Below are 18,245 nucleotides of genomic sequence, written 5' to 3' on the forward strand. Positions count from 1 at the left end.
TCATGGAGACAGTGAGCATAGGTACAGTTGTATATTACAGACATTATTCACATTGCAGTAGTATTTTAAGTGGGATTTACTTAAATAAAGTGGTTTTCAGTGCCTTTCTGAAGGCCATGAGGGATGTTTCAGCTCTCAATTTTGGAGGTAGAGAGTTCCAAGATTTTGGAGCTAGGACTTTGTAGCTCGAACCGCCCGCTTTAGCTCTATTGAAGTTGGGGACTGACAGTTGGTTAGCGTACAGGTCCCTTCTGGGTCTGAATGTCTGGACTGGTTGTATATGTTCAGTAAGGTAGCTAGGGGCAGATTGGGATATGCATCTGTGGGTAATGGTGAGAGTCTTGAACTGGATGCACTCTTTGACTGGGAGCCAGTGGGCATTTTGTCTTGCTAGGGAAATGTGTTCCCTCCTAGGAATATTGAGGGCTGCTCTCAAGGCGTTGTTCTGTGTGATTTGAAGTCTATTCATGTTTTTGGCAGAGGTGCCTAGTAAAAGGACGTTGAAATAATCCAATTTGGTACCTATGGTGGCCCTAGCGATGTTGAGGCAGTTTGTAGTGGATAGGTGGGGCTTTACTGCATTGAATTTTTTAGTTGTTAGAGCTGCTGAAGAAGAGATGTAACTAACGTGTCTATCCATGGACAGGGTTGAATCTAGGTATACTCCCAGAGTTTTTACAGCAGAGGAGACTGAGATTACAAAGTTCTCAATTAAGAAGGTACTGTATTTGTTGTCTAGTTTACTGAGGGATTCATTTGGGCCTACTAGTAGGATCTCTGTCTTGTCTCCATTGAGACAGAGGCCATTGGCTGCCATCCAGGCCTGGATGATAGCATATGTGTTTTGTAGGGTTTTTAAGTCTTGCTCGTAATCACCAGTTAATGGGAGAAGAATTTGTGTATCGTTGGCATAATTGATGAATGTTCCATTTAAGGACAGTTTGATTCTCGCCAGGGCAATATATATTCTGGTGGTGCTAGCACCTCTCCCGCCAGCTTGATACCACACAGAAGACTCTCTTTCAGTTCAGTGGTGCCAACGTAGGCACAAGTACAAATGGAATATGCTTGCCCAATACATGCTTGCCTCCCAATTTGAACCCTTCCTATTACTTCCCTAGTCTTGTGCTTTGTCTCTAAACCAGACAATTACCCTATTTTAAACTTTATGTGCTCTCTTCTTGTAGAGTCAAATACTTAGCCCCAGAAGAAGGCAGCCTCCACTGTCTGCCAAAACGTCCTTGGAACAGCACCCCTTTTTCAGTCCATTCTTCGCCATTAGGAAGTAATATTCCGACGTTGACCTTGGATTGGTCTTTACGCTCCCACTGTGACCATGTACAGAACAATTTCCTTGAACTGGTTGAGAGTCAATAATGTTACTCGGAACAGATGAAGTGGATGGAACCGAGGAAGTGGATGAAACCGATGAAGTGAATTGAACCGATAGAATGGATGGAACGGATGGAACGGACTGAGTGTACAGAACAAATGGATCAGATGGTGCGGATAGATCAGAGGGTATGGATGGAATGGATGGAGTGGATGGAACTGATGGAGTGGGCGGAACCGATGGAGTGGGCGGAACCGATGGAGTGGATGGAACGGATTGAATGGATGGAGCAGGTGAAACACATGGAAAGGAAGGAACACATGGAAGGATGAAACAGATAGAGTGGATGGAACAGATGGAATGGATGGTGTGGACGAGGTGGACGGAACATATGGAGCAGATGGAATGGATAGAACGGATGGAGTACATGATACTGATAGAGTATATTGTACAGATGAAGTACATGGAACAGAGGGAGTGCATGTAACGGATGGTGCGGACGCTTCAGATGGTACGGAAGCTGCGGATGCTGCATATGCTGTGGATGCTACGTATGGTGCCAATGCTACAGATGACACGGATGCTCTGGATGGTACGGACGATGCGGATGCTTCCGATGGTACGGATGCTGCGACTGATGGTACATATTCGTATCTCCTATATATGCTTTGTACCTGCACCCCCATGTTATCTGTATCACATGTTCACCCTTTCCATCCTGTCACTTTATATACACATGCCGCTATGTATGCCCCTCTGTCCCACTTTTGTACCTGGTCACAGGCGCTTTACTGATAACCACCATATCACACTACTACGCTTACTCTCCTATACACCATCACTCAACTTGAACACAGCTAAACCATGATAAATTCGGGCTAGCTGTTCTCATACTAACATGACCCCATGAGCACCTCATCATCCTAATAAAACACAGCTAGCTGAGCACATTCCCGCTAGCTTAGGCGTCTCCTCAGGCCTAACACAGCAAGAACTCCGTCTGGGTGTCCATCCTCCAGACTGAACACATCCAACTGATTTCCTCAGCACCACACCTACCGCTAAAAAGCAGCTATCAGGCAAAAACCACACCAGCTGCACACATATCCAGTGCGCCCACGCACCATACAACACTCTCTCTCTCTACTGACATGAACTGCGGCTCCTGAGGGCGTTCAACCTACCAGCACTTTGAGGTCATACCAATGATATATAAGGCGCTATATAAATGCCAAGTAACATAACATAATATAACATAACAGTCAGAAATATGCACCCTCTTGATCTGACAACATTAGGTTCTAATTCTGTGGGTTGTTAATTTTTGTTACAAGTTCATGTAAAATACTGCCTGGTTTTGCATTCTCTTGTATACCATGTATATGCAACACAGAAGTTGCTCTGTACTGTATGTATATGTATCTGTTGATTGTCCGAGAGTGCACTCAATAACGCAATTTGTGTATTTCTCTGTTTATATGCTTTATCAATGACTGTTAAAGATTTTGTCAGAAGTGATCTGCAAATACCGTAAATAAATAGCGGCCACTAAGCCAACCGGTTTTCTGTCTCAACGCATTTCAAATGATTCAGATGTGTCCTTAGCGGGTGCTACTTATTCAATGCAGCACGACCCTGTTAATTGATTTGAACCTTTAGGGCTGAGACAGGGTTCATTCTTTTTCTAGGCTAATTCGTTTACAGCCTCTTTTCTTTGGAAACAATTCACAGTGGAATCATGTGTCAACAGTGTACACGGGAAGACCAGATCCCCTTTGTTGTTTAGTCTTGTATGCCGTTTGCGTCTTCCCAGATTACAGGGCCCCTCCTTGGGTCAACTAGCGACTTCTAAAACGGCAGGGATGGGAACAGGCAGGGGATATTTGCCTAGAACGCTGGGGGCAGGAGGTATTTCCGTTTTTTGCGGGCAACCCAAAATCTGCATAATTAAATAAATAAATCAATTTTTGGGTATGAAGACTTCCGAAAGCAGAAATATCACCTAGAACCTTTGGAACTCCATCACCAAAGCATGCATTCCCTGTCCTCATGGGCCTTAGATCCTTTACCTTATTTTTCCTTTCACCAAAACCTGCATCCACTCTCCACGTGAGTTTCAAACCCATCATACCCTCTCATCATTTTATATAGGACAATTGACCACACACAGAGCACTCAAATTAATTAAGCAAAACAAGAATAGAAAAATACGACATTGCTAGGCCTTAATTCGGTATCAGGTAATATTATATTTATATATATGGTTGCCAGGAAAAGGTTGTGGCAACATTATATAGGTGACCATATATATAGGGACAGGGGCAGCGGGGTTTGCGGGGGTGTAATAATGTCCCCACAAGTAAAGTGCAATTTTTCAGCAATTTGTTTGCATGGCGATATTTTTGAGGGGACATTATTACCCTTAATTATTCAAGCAGATAAAGTGACAAGTGAGTATCACTAATATATAAACACATTTTATAGGGTGGCACACGCCACCCTATAGTTAAGGTTAAACCTATCATATATAGGAAATGTGAAATGCAAAAAGTCTATGGCTAATAATTTATGAGCCGTAAGACAGATCAGTACAACATTTGGCATTCCTAATCTGGCGCCCGTGGCCCCTCGAACTGGAACGTTTCATGCAAATCTGTGTCACGATTCAAAAGATATAAAGGGTGAAAAAAGGGTGTGTTATTCACTTTTCAATACAAAATGTCCAATGTTTGATCAAGCGCACAGCTCAATCACTGGATGGTTTTGCGCCAAAAAAGGAAACAAATTGTACACACAGCGAATCCTTCACGTAAATCCGTGTAATCGTTTTTTTAATTTGGCGTAGAGCGGGTCATGCCTGTTCCCAAAATATTACTTATTATATCTCCCATGATGCATTGTGGATGCCAAGCTTTTTCATTTCTGAAAATCCGTCATTACATGATTCGAGAATCAAATTCTGGAATTTATTTTTGAAAGGGCCCTAGAATGATATAAGAGGTGTAGGGTGGTTTTGAGACCAGGGAGCATTTGAGCAGGGTAAGAAAGGATGATTTGTGAAGGTTTGGGACTTAGGGATCGTATAGTATGCTTTATTTCTTTCATAGCCTTTTTCCGTGTTTGATAATCAGCACAAACGACAAAAAAAGAGTAAATACTTTAAAACTATTATATATTGGGATGTGGCAATCACTGTGATTGCTATTTAGGGGAAGAGGACTATTTTAGGTTAATTTAAGAAGCAATCTGTTTTTTTAATATAAGAAAATGACAGGGGTTGCTTTCTAAAATAACTTAAAATGAGTGGGAGAGGTGTTTTAGAGGGATATTCATATTTTGGGGGTGTTAAATGTGTTAAACAAGCATATCATTGCCTAATTACATCAATAAAAAGTGAGTAACAACAGGTCGGAGGAAGCCAATGCTTGTTTACTATATCTTTTGTCTTGACTGGAGAAGCTTTTTATGTGACTTAACAGTGAATAGGTCGATTCATGCCTGACTTCAGGAAGGAAGATATATACATGATCGTTCCTCTGCCTTCTTTGTCACAGTACCTAGTTAGTAATCCTACTTGACTCCTACATTCCTCTTCCTTGTGCCAGTACTTACAAGTAACCTTTATTATTTATTTATTTATTTATTGAACATTTCTATTGCGCCTACACATCAAAAAGTGTTTCCAGGCTCCACAATACAAGGGGGGCGGGTTAGAGTGGAGAAAATAACAGTAGCTGTCAAACTAGGCCATGTGACATTGGAATTGTGTAAGCACAGTAAGAAGAAGTGCAGGGAGATGGGAAGAAGGAGAAGTGCAAGGGGGAGGGGGCTAAGTGGCTGGGCAAGTGCTAAGGGAGGACCAGGAGGGCAAGTGCTCAGGCAAGCAGATAGGGGTCAAGTAGTGCAAGGGAGGGGAGGAGGACCAGACTCAGTAGGCTAGTCGGGGAAGGGTGCCTGAGGGCAAGTGCTGGTAGCGGTAAGGGAAGACTGGTTATGGGAGGGCCTGCCCCGGAAGGCTCATGAGGGATACAGGCCACCAGACATAGAGGCAGGTGGAACTAGCAGAGGAGGGGGAGAGGGAAGGAGGAGGAGAAAAGGAAGGTCTTGAGAAGCTTCTGGAATTTAAGCAGATCTGGCTCAAGACAGAGAGGGGCAGGAAGGCCATTCCAGAGGGAGGCTCCTGCCGAAGAAAGAGATCTACCCTCCACTCTCTGCTCAGATAAGCGTCTGACTTGCAGAGAGTTAGAGCTAGAAGACCGAAGGATTCTAGCAGGGAGGTATTTAGGGAGAGAGAGTTGGTTATAGTGTTGTCCCAGGCCCCAGAAAGCCTTGTGGATGATGCAGAGGGTCTTAAAATTGATCCATGCAACCACAGAGAGCCAGTGGAGAGATTTTAGGGCTGGAGAGATGCGGTCCCTGTGCTTGAGGCCAAGGATAAATCGCACAGTCCTATTCTGGATTAGTTGAAGAGGGCGGAGGGAGGAAAGAAGCAGATTAAGGAAGAGGCTGTTGCAGTAGTCAAGTCTAGAGAGAACCAGAGCTCTGGAGACATTGAGTTTCTGGGGTAAGGTGAGGAAAGGGAAAATGCCTCTGAGGAGGTGAAGCTGAAAGTGAGATTTATTGACACGTCAGCAATGTGAGGTGTGAAAGAGAAGGAGAGAGAGCAGTTTCTGTGCCTCTGGCTGCTCTGAAGCCAGACTGGTGGTCATGAAGACAGCCAACAGATTCAGTGTGATGGATGGAATAGTTTGGAGATTACCATCTTCTCCAAGAGTTTGCCCAAGAAAGGGGTAGTGGAGAGAGGCAGTTAGCCAGGCAGGAACGGTCAGCAGATGGCTTTTTTAGGAGGCGGTCATAAGGGAGTGCTTGAGGATGATGTAAAAGAGCCAGTGGTAAATTAATGGTTACAGAACTCAGCCAAGGAGGAAGCGAGAGAAGCAATGTTGTCCTTGATAACTCTAGAGGAGCAGGGGAGGACCTGTTTGGATGGGACTTTCATAGAGTAGACCGTCTTGGTGACCTCACCCGGCACTATTGGTGTGAAGGAGGATGTAAATGAGGAAGGAGAGAGGGGGCCAAGGGAGGCCTGGGTATAGGGGAGGAGTGGGGTGAGTAGAAGAGAGAGAGAGAGAACAGGATGTCCTGAGTTCTGGTAGTTAAGTGGGGACCAAGCCCATGCAGAGGGCCTGAGAAGGAAGAGGAGAAGTAGGATTGGCAAGTTCCTTGCAGATTTTTAAAAGTCCAGCAGTGTTGTTTGTGGCTCCAGAGATGCAGGCTTTGATATGGGCCTTTTACTTGGAGCAAATGGAGAGTGTGTATTGCCTTTGGAGCAGGCAACAGGCCAGTTGGTCAGAGGATGTGCATTTGAAACTTACCTATTTACCCCATACCCCTCTTCCGTGTCAGAGCCCGCACTAACTCCAACTCACTCTTCTTCATCACGTTACTCCACTAACACTATGTCGCTGTTCCTCATCATTGTACACTACTACCACCACCTCACTCATTCTCATCAGTCCCACACTACCACCATGTCACTCTTCTTCATCACATTACCCCACTACCACCAACTCACTCTTTTTCTTCACAGTCCCCAACTACCACCACATCACTCTACCTCATCACAGTACCCCACTATCAACAACTCACTCTTCCTCATGAAAGTGCCCCAATGCCACCAACTCACTCGTACTCGTCACAGTCCCCTTCTACCACCACTAGCTCACTCATCATCATCACAGTACTCTACTACCACATCACTCTTTCTCCTCACAGTACTACACTACAACCAACTCACTCTTCCTCTTCACAGCCCTCCACTACCACCACGTCACTCTTCATTACCGCAGTCCCCCACTACCACCACTTCAATCTTCCTCATCAAAGCCCCTCACTAACACCAACTTACTCTTCCTCGCCACAATACCCCACTACCACCACCTCACACTTCCTCATCACAGTGCCCCCTTATCACAGTACCCCACTACCACTACTCCACTCTTCCTCCTCACATTACTGCACTACTACGAACTCACTCTCCCTCATCACAATACCCCACTACCACAATCACACTCTTCCTCATCACAGTATACCACTTCCACCAACTCACTATTCCTCATCTCAGTCCCCCATTACCACCATCTCACTATTCCTCGTCACAGTACCACAATACCACCGACTCACTCTTCCTCACCATAGTCCTGCCCTAACACCACCTCACTCTTCATCATCAAAGTCCCCCTCTACCACTAACTCACTCATCATCATCACAGTACCTCACTACCACATCACTCTTCCTCATCACAGTACTACACTACCACCAACTCACTCTTCTTTTTCACAGCCCTCCACTCCCACCATGCCATGCTTCCTTGTCACTGTAGCCCACTACCACCACCTACCTCTTCTTCTTCACAGTCCCCCACTACCACAAACACACTATTCCGTGTCACAGTCCCCCCACTATCACTACCTCACACTTCTTCATCACAGATCCCAAATACTGGACCTCACTCTTCCTAACCACAGTTCCCATCTACACCACATCACTCTTTCTCATCACAGTCCTCAACTACACAACCTCAGTCTTCCACTTCACAGCCCTCCACAACCACCTGTGAGAAACCCAAAGGTGTCTCACTCGCTAGTCCCTGGGGATCTGTCATGTAGGTGGGCAGGACAGAGCCATCGCTATTGGAACCAGTTCCTGGGGGTTGACCAGTGTGGGAGGATCACTTGGATGAGGGGTCTTCGGGGAGTGGAAGTGGGACACTGAAGTGCGAGACGCAGTATCCCCTTCCCTGTAACACCTTTTCCCCATCCTACCAGGTAGGATACCTAGAAGCTCAACCCCCCTCCCTTTCCCGACACAAACACTTTCTCACAGACAGTTCATCGTGAGCGACAACGGACTAACACCAGAGGCGTATATCTGACATGTCCAAACACCATGGTCAGGCAAGGTCAGCCAATTACTGATCATTACACACACCTGACTCCCATCACACTTCCCCACAAGGATGAAAGGCAGAGCACGAAAGCACACTCTGAGAGAGGAAAAGCCCATGAGGAAGCAGCAGTTCCAAGATGGCAGTTTAACACAAGGAGAAAGGTGGCGAGACCGGAAAGGGTTCTGAGGATGGAAGTATCCTTGACCTCTAGAAACCATTATTTTCACAAGCCTTGGAAAGTGAGAAGCCCAAGACCGGGAACTAAAGCTGAATAATCCTACACTGTGCATCAAAGGTATCTGGGGCGCTCCTGTGTCAATAACCCAGGCCGGGAGGAGCGAGATTGCTGCTGTGGAAATGTCCTTGGCTCCTGCAAGAAAGCCGCACCAGTAGAAGCAGCACAGCAAATGAGTTGGAGAAACTTATACGAAATAAGCTTAGTTTTGAACCAAGGCTGCAAGTGGCAACATTGTATGAAGAAATCCACAAAGGACAGTGTTTGAAGCGCATGTAATGAGAGGCGCGAACAAGTGGAAACCAAAGAAGTGAATGTAATTTGAAAAAGATAGCCTGTACAGAGTGGTCTGGCACCTCTTGGGTGCTCATTCAAAGGTCTCAGTAGGTATCCAACTGAATGGCAACTGCATTGTAAAAGAGCATTATATCCTAGGTCCTAGCTCATCAAGGGCATTAGATTCATTTATCAAATTGTACAAAAACACACGATTACATAATTTCAAGACCTCAGACATTCCTTCTCCCTACCAGTATCAGACTTCACCTTTTACAACAAGTTGGTCAATTCTTGTCTTGACAGCCTACAAACACACTCAAGCAACTTTCTCACACCCAATACCTCCAGCCTACAACTATTGACTACGGCTTCAGATGTCAGAGCTGTCAAATTTTACAAATTGCTTGCTACTGTTCACACTCCTACTGTCAGGTGGCTGGTTTAATCCCAATGGGAGACAGATTGTAATAAAGTCTTTGATGACAATTCATGAGTTCAATTATGGACTAGGATCAGGTGCGTCTCCACCTCTGCCAATGTTACAGAAAACCTTGTCTTTTTCATCCACAGAGCCTTTATTACCCCTCATAAATTGACAAAATCTGAAAGGGAATCAGATGGGAATTGTTGGTCATATGGAGATATCCCTCGTACTTATAAGCAGATGTTTTATGACTGTCATTTTGTTTTTAAGATATGTTGCAGGAAATTTGGAAATTCCTGAAAGCTATTTTTAAAGTTGACATCCCTCTTTCTTTTGCTAATGTTTTCCTTGGTAGCATGGCTATCCCACAACGTGGATCACTCCCATCCTCCATCTCATATGACCTTTTTTATTGCCATTGCTATCAAGCTTATAACTGCCAACTGGAAACATTTTCAAAACATTTCTCTTAAGGGTTGGTGGAAAAATATGTGCTATTTACTTCGAATTGAACATTGTATGGCCACCTACCTTGAAACTATACCCAAATACAATATGAAATGGGATCCATTTATCGACTACTTAGATTTTTATAGTATGACCGCTCAAGGTTCATGAATGGATTTCTCTATGTCGAACGTTCACCAATTTCAACCAATGTTCTTCATTTGTTGCATATATCCATATTAATCTATACATGTAATGGTGTCCTCCTTCCCTACCTCCCGCCTTATTGTATCATGTCTGTCTCTTGTTTGTCCCCCAGTGAGTCCTATGATTAATCATTTTGTTCTCGCTATACTAGTCATGTATCAGTTAACACTCATTTTATTTTCTCTACAGATTGATTTGTATATCTATATACTCTTGTTCTTAGGCACTAGTCTAATATCGTTTTTATTAGGTGTATGTTAGTTTGACCTCATATTTTTCCACCCATCTTTAACCATACTGTTGAAACTATTATATGCAATTACTTAAATCCTTCGTTGGTCACTTGCTAATTCTGAATAAAGATGATTAAACATTAAAAAAAAAAAAACACTTGCCCAAAAAAAAAAAAACACACAATGCATACAATTTAGAGGCACATACAGGGAAACAAAAGTAAGGAAGAAAGAAACAATACCACCAAAAAAGTACAATAACATTAGAGTTAATCATCATGTACACAAATTAGTTGTGTGTTTGAGGAGTGCTTATTGCCCCATGTATGTGCACTCTGAGCTCTGAATAAAATCTAAGGAAAAACTTTTAGAACATATAAAATGGTTAATGTGTAGATATATAGCACCTTTTAAATGTTGGAAATTCTCATTCTCAGTAAAAACAAAAACTAGCCTAATTATGTCAATAAACAAAAGCAAGTGGTCCAAATATGTGATGTCATCAGTGATGTCATCAATGACATTTTTGATGTCATCTTTCATGTCCTGGGAGTTAGTCTTAGCAATGCACGGTGGTGGCATGGGTTATTGTTGCTTAGCGTACCATAACAGGTGAATTTCAAGGTTTTTCCAGTTTTACTCGTAACCATAACGTCCCTTTAACAACGTTTTTTCATTGAATTTCATAGGTTTTTGTTAGTGCAACTTAACCATAACGTACCTTTTAACAAAGGTTTTTCAGTGAATATATATACACACACACACACACACACACACACATAGTTGGTGATCTCAAAGTGAGATCACCAACACTCTAGACTTTAAACCAGTAAATACAGTTTCAAATAATTGAAAGAGATTAAACTGTGAGCAGAAAAGTAGAAAGAAAATGCCATGAAATACTACACCATATACTCTGCTGTAGAGACCTAAGGCCCCCATGATTTAAGCAGTCCTTCCCTTCCAGGTAAGTAGACCAAGCGCCGCTAACAGAGTAAATGTTGCTGGCAAGTAGGGAGTAGGAAGACTCAAAAGTTCCCTAGGACAAGGTTTGACAAAGCAAATAGCTGTGTACAACTGTAAGGTGTAATGCACTTTTTGGGAGTTTGAAGGTAGGTAACCAGGTCTTAGGGCATTCTCCCAATCCCACCACACTACAGGTTACCCTGGGGGGAATCCTTGGCAAGAACTCCAATGATCACAACTAGGCAAGGGAGAGTTAGTGAGTGCATTCTACATCTTTACAATCCCAACTGGGGCCGGGAGAGAGAAAACAGGTATGCTCGATCATGCCCTGAATGCAGATTTCTTGTTTGACATCCCCTAGGGAACTCAGAATTACTGGAACCACTTACCTTTATCATTATCCTGGTTGCAGAGGGCTCAGGGACCATGGGTGCAGTAACTGGTTTTTGCTTGAGGATTGGGTCTGGCTGGATGGCTGTTCCGTGCTCCCATAGGACATTTTAAAAATGCTTCCAGTAAGATGGCCCAGGAACCTTAGGACAGCAGCCAGAACAGGTCCCACAATGAAAGCATACCCCAAGACATAAAAGAAATGGGCATCAGCGTAGTTCACTCTGATCAGGGGGCAGAAGGTGAGACTCATGGGGACGAATAAGGCACAGCTCCAGAAAAGGCACCTCTCAGGGGAGCCTCTGCAGCAGGAAGAATGGTTTCGTTGAAAACATGCAGAGTCCCAACTTCCATCTTAGGATGGTACCGTATGTACTGGAGAGGGAATGTGCACATGAGGCATGATATCACAAGTATGACACTGACACAAAAGGTACAATTTGTAAAACCATTATTTTAAGTTTCAATGGGGTTGGAGAAACTTCTACTTGAAACTGTCAAATTAAAATGGCCTATATTAACAAAACCTAATGCCTGCCCTATATCTTGTACAAAAAAGTGTGAAAAGGAGAATATGCATGTAAAGGAAAGTCATTGTTAAAATATAAAGAAATGTGGCTGAATCAGCTCTTCTCCCCATGTTGGACAACATGGAGTAAGGCGGTCCCTGTAGACACAGTGACGCACTCTGACTCAGATTCTTATCACAAAGTCAGTTCAAAACATAGATTGAGGCCCGTCTGGTCTTCCATGTTAAAGTCTTACTTCCTGATTTCTAAAACACAGTTCACCATAAAGTTCACATCGGTCCCCCTCTGACGGGGTCAGACCTCTAAAAGCAAAAGTTCACGTTGGTCTCCCTCAGTCGGACTCAGAACTTTCACAGCAAAACAAAAACACTTGCGGGGTTCCCTTCCCCAAGCTTAATTCATCTCCTTTAGGGGTTCCCTTCCCCTAACTTATTACACTTGCGGTCTCCCTCAGTGGGACTTGGACCATTTCTTGATGTCGAAGACTTTCGACTGTGCGTGGCTTTTTCTACAGATCTCTGCATTACCACTTCGACTTTTCAGATTTTAACTGACACTCATATGTTATTTTCCCCAGGGCTTCCTCGTCTGGGTAGTTGACTGTTTTATGCATCAAAGTTCAATGTTCAACTTTTTACATTCCCCTTCTCTCAGGGTTAATTTTCATCACCTAGCCTTTACAATTCATTCACTTTATCTTTTCACCTTCCACAGAGACTTTCGAATGGGCTGCTTCCTTTCGCTCGACCACTCTGTTACTCAGTATCGCTGGCTTTATAGCTGTAATTACTTCAAAGTTCATTTGCAGGTCTGCCTTTCTTCACGTCTCACCCACACATGTGTAGCCTTCAATTGTGTGATATAATGTTGCCATTTCAATCTTTCTTTAGCACACACCAGTCTTTTATGTCGCTTGGCAACTCACCGGCTGTGTGTGTTTCTTTCTTGTCTTTCCAGTTTGTGAGTCAAGGTTAGTGCCACAGGCTTTGTCTCACCTCTCCAACTCTGCCATTCACCTGGGAGGGTTGCTGGCATCCTTGAAACACAATGCAGCCTTCTTGTTTGAGCTTTGGCCTTCTCCACGTGTCTTTCTCTGCCTTTTGGAGGCAACAACCTCCTGTTGGGAACTCCTGGGGTTCTCCACCCGTGGCTCTCGTCCCTCGGTCCGTTGCTCTGCTCCAGTAGGTTCGCCTTCGCCCTGAAAGCTCTGCTCTTACTCATGTTGCACCTATCTCAGAGTGTGTCTCTGTGTTTCGCCTTTTATCTAAGTGAGAAGAGCTAATTGGTTTCAGATGTATGCACTTAGAGTCAAGTGCCTGACTTTGCCTGACCTAATTAGTGGGACATGTTCAATGCAATATGTAAGAGATATTCTCAGTCACGCGCTTCCTCGGCCCAGTGTTTGTGCAGAAAAAGGGGGGGGAGCTGGAACATCAGAGAATCCTATGAAATAGAAGTGATCATGGGTACAGGATAGGGAGGAATACCGTGTCACACCATCGGCTGTCTCACCCCCACTCCCAGAAGACCCCCCACCCAGGTGATCCTCCCGCACTTGTCCATCCCCAGGAACTGGATCCAAAAGCAATGGCCGGGTCCTGGCCACCTAGATAACAAGTCCCTGAGGACTAGCGGGTGAGACACCATTTGGTTTCTCACACATGTGAGTAGCTGGGCAGCCTATAGCATGATTCCAGGACACTTCTGATAGCTCCTAGTTATGTGCTTCTCATGCAGGTGTCTGGACTGATTGGTCCCACCAGTCCAAGGGATGAAGCACCGACAATGGTCTCCTAGGATCATTGCAAGAGAGGCAGAGCATCTCCAGAACTTGGCTTTGGCAATGTTGGTCGTCCTCAGCATCAGTCATTGGCTCTTCAGCATGATGCTCCTCTTATTTTGGGTCTTTGCTCCAGTCGATGATCTGGGAAACAGCTGCAGGACTCCTTTTTTATCTAAATTTCTGACTGGTGGCTGCCCTAACCCATCAATGGTAAGGATCTCTAACATTCAAACTAGCCAGGACAATTGCCAGTCATAGACAGCATCATGCCTCACATCTGCCCAGCAAAAGACATGCTGTAGCTGGAATGTGGATAGGGACAAGGCAGTTCCATCACTCATATCAGGGAAGGATGCAGACACCTCCACTTTGCAAGGGACCTCCAAGTTGTGGCCTGCAAAAGTGCATGCCATATATGACATTTCCTGACCCAGGACAGGAACAACATGCCTAAAGAACGGGGCGAAAGCTACATCGCACATCCAGAGAATAAGCTACACAAAATGGAATTATGCCTAAAAAACAAATGTGCACATGTGTAAACTGAACAAATTCTGGAGTATCATCTTCTCGCCACCTGTAAACATCAAAAAGATAGCACGAGTGCTCGCTTCGGCAGCAAGTATACTAAAATTGGAACGATGTAGAGAAGATTAGCATGGCCCCTACGCAAGGATGACATGCAAATTCGTGAAGCGTTCCATAAAAGAAGAAAAAAAAAAGATAGCACAAATGTTACTAGACAAAATGAAAAAAGGATACATATTAACTCTGCAGTACTTTACTGTAAGGTGATGTGTGCTAAAGTACACCAATACAGTAATCTTGTAGAGGGGACAGAGTCCCCTGCACTGGTCACCTTTAGGGCTGACCAGTGCCCCCAAAATCGGTGGGTTGAGCAAGGGAAGTAAAGGAAAAAGACTACTTACCACCAAAGGTCAGGTTGGGTTCAAACCATAGCAAATAGCTGGGGGGTGCCTTTCATGTCAATGGAAGGCAAGTTGCAAAAAGAACAATCTTTCCTAACACCATTTCTTCCTTTTGTTCCTTTTCTATTCTTCCCTTTAATACAGACTAATTACTTAAAGTACTTAAACCTCCCATACCAGCCTGGCCATACAGGTAATCTTAGTAGTTTCTAATGTATCAGAAAAATACCATGCCAGGATAAGTAAACAGGCTCGGAGTTGGTCAAATCCTATACCAAACAGATTTCTTGAATTTTGGCAATGCTGTAATATTTTTTTAGCTGAGAACAATTTTTGCTGAGTTTTGTTTTACAGTTCAAAAATGTGCTGGATGAAAACAAAACATGGCTAAATTAACTCCTAAGAATGAAATAAAGAAATGTAAATATTGTCATTTTATTTAAATTGTTCACTCCAGAGCTTGTGCCTGCCAGGGAACAGAAAGTAACCATAGAAAAAAGGACACCTATGCAGTTTGGCCGAAGATAAACTACATTTATGCTAATTCACGAGACTGTACAAAAAGGAAATTCCCAAGCAAATTACCGGAGACAGCTGTAATCACCCAACTACAACCATTCATCCAGGAAAACAACATTCTTTACCACCACCAAGAACACGTTCACCCTGAGAGGGATCACATCTGTCCTTCTGGTGGTAACCGATGTATTCAGGCTGTTATCCAATTGAAGAAGAATCTGTGCCATCATACTACTCAATCTCTCTTCTGTTTTGATACAGTAGATCACGAGATTGTCCCAGGTAACCTCCACTGCGCAATTATCGAGAGTTCTGCATTTACATGGACCAAGCGTTTCCTGTCTGATCGAAAGAAACAGCTCTAACTTTTGGTGTTTTGCATAAAACAGTGCTATTCCCACTGTCTTTAACATTTGCCTTAAACAAATGGCTGACCTCATTAGTTCTTTTAACTTCTTTGTCCATACATATGCTTCCGAAATCCAGATTCTCTTAAGAGTCTAGAGCTTCTTCAACAAATCGGCAACTGGTTTCAAAAACGTAATGACAAAGGTTACTGAACTGAAAATTAAATCCCGCCTAAACCAAGATCATTTGATTCAAATGTAACACATTTGCCTGGACCCAAAGGTATGGCCTTAATTTCTGGGTGCATGCCACACTCAAGTAAAAAAAGAATTGGTAGCCTTGGAATCATCATTGATTCAGACCTCACAGTTAATGCTCACATCACTTTGTTTGTTAAGAGCTGTTTATTCGTTTTAAGATAACGATGCCACATTAACCTCTTCACAAATAATCACAGTCTAACCACAGAAAAGGCATTGATTTCCTACTATAACAGAATCCATCTCGGTCTATCCAAAATCCAAATCGACAGACTCCAGTTAGTCCAAAACGCAGCAGCCTACCTCATTTTTGGATTATGGCACCAGGATCACTGCTCGACAGCAAGCATAACTCCCCACCGGCTTTTTGGACAATGTATCCTACCTATCCTTCATGGTGTGTTGGGAGATGACCATGGGGCTGGGTGCAACTGCCTGCTCTGTTATGCAAGAACTCAGGGTGGTGTGCGGTCACCCACACACCACCTCAGTCAAGAGGTATCACATTTGTACCCCAGCAACACCTGGCTCATTAAGAGATGTACAGAATATAGCAAGATGTGGCACTGTGGGCGAACATTCAGTGGGCCCTTTACATTCCAGCCTATGGTTGAGAAATATTTTATATCAGGCTAATATAGATTGTAAGGTAGATAGAGTGGTGGAACCACTCACAGATATCAGGTTAGGAATAATTCTGAAGGGATGAGGTGGCCCTGGAGCCACGTTGGCTCTAACGGCTCAGAGTGGGTTCTTGCTCGCTGTCTGTCCAACCCTCTAGTCCCCATGATGTCTCGATATACTCCCAGCCCCTTTGTCCCCGTACTGTCCCTGTGTCCCCTGCCCACTTACTACCCGTATATTCATTGTAACGGCCTGGCCCTGTACTATCGTTGTATACCATACCCCTCTATGCCCCTCTAGTCCCTTCGACAACACATCTAGTCCCTGTGATGCTGCTTTGTGCCCTGTGCGTCACTGTATTCCCCTACCCCCTGCTCCCTTGATGTCGCTATGTATCCCTCTGTATTGCCCTTCCCTCTAGTCCCTGTGATGTCGCTGTAGCCCCACTGCACCGGTGTGTCGCTGTGTTCCCTGCCCCATTCCCCACATCATTATGTATCCCTCTAACCCCTCCATCCTGTCACTCTAAGACCAGCCTCTGCTTCTGTGTGCCCCTCCCCTCTATTCCGCGTGATGTTGATGTATGCCCCACTGCACCCATGTGTCACTGTGCTTCCTGACCCCCTTCCCCACATCATTATTTATCCCTCTAGCCCGTCCGTCCTGTCACTGTAAACCCAGCCCTCTGTCTCTGTGCGCCAGTTTTGCCGCTGTGTACCCCTGCCCTACTGTTCCTGTAATACTGCTATTTATTCCTCTGAGTCGCCCATCCCTCTAGTCCCCATGATCCTGCTGTGTGCCCCACTGTGCCCGTATGTCGCTGTGTACCCTGCCTTCCTGTTCCCCATGATCCCACTATGCATCCCCACTCTAAGCCCAGCCCTCCGCTGCTGCGTGCCCCATGTGTCGCTGTGTTCCCCTCTGGGGCACGCCACTCACCTGCCTGGTGTAGTCAAGAAGCTCCTGTGATATCGCTATATTCCCTCTGTAGTATCCCACTGCCTCGAGTCCCCTTGACGTCGCTGTATACCCCACAGTGCCCCTGTGACGCTTGTACCCTGCCTTCTTGGCCCCCGGTCCTGTTGCTATAAACCCATCCTTCCAGTCGCTACGTATTCCTCTAGCCCCTTGTCCTGTCACTGTAAGCCCAGCCCTCTAGCCACTGTGATTCCCCTCGAGCCCCGCCCCATAACCCTCTGGCCTCTGACTATATGCCCAGCCTGTGTAACGTCCCTATTGTGCCCTACAATGCCAGCCCCCATGCGATCGAGGCATACCCAGCCCCCCACATTCCCTCAATGTGACTGTGTACTCACTACCCCTACGTCCCCACGTTCCACTGCTGGCCAGACCATCCCGTCACTGCGCGCGCCAATCCGCCGATACGATATGACACAAGTATGTGCACAGCCCTTGCATACCCGCGGTGACGCAACAGGCCCACCATCCTGGCCCCCTATGATATCTCTGTACACCCATGCCCCCCTCGTGTACCACGTTATGACTGCCTGCTCAGCCCCTCCAGTCCCCTTATGTCTCTGTATACCAAGCCTCTTTGGTCTCGTAATGTCCCTCTGTACCCCGGGCCCCTGCATGCTTGCTGTTTGTCCCTACCACAGCTCCCCGCAGTATGTACCCAACCCTCCTGGTCCCGTAATGCCTCTCTGTACCCCAGGCCTCTGCATGCTTGCTGTTTGTCCCTACCACGGCTCCCCGCGATGTGTACTTAGCCCTCCCAGTCCTCATGTACCGTTCCTGGCATGTCCCCACTGCCCGTACCTCACCACT

General features: G+C 45.0%; 1 protein-coding gene and 1 non-coding gene across 3 annotated transcripts in view; one reads left to right on the forward strand and one right to left on the reverse strand.

Annotated features, from left to right (window-relative positions):
- The window catches only part of FRMD4B (FERM domain containing 4B), a 1,720,334-nt gene that overhangs the window by 1,494,156 nt on the left and 207,933 nt on the right, over positions 1-18,245 (reverse strand). The gene's annotated exons all lie outside the window — the stretch shown is intronic.
- On the forward strand, positions 14,381-14,487 carry LOC138568564 (U6 spliceosomal RNA). Its single transcript, XR_011302894.1, has one exon. It is a non-coding gene; the product is annotated as a U6 spliceosomal RNA (small nuclear RNA).

Source organism: Ambystoma mexicanum, chromosome 2p, assembly GCF_040938575.1.
Source record: "Ambystoma mexicanum isolate Mex_15411 chromosome 2p, UKY_AmexF1_1, whole genome shotgun sequence".
Lineage (NCBI taxonomy): Eukaryota > Metazoa > Chordata > Amphibia > Caudata > Ambystomatidae > Ambystoma > Ambystoma mexicanum.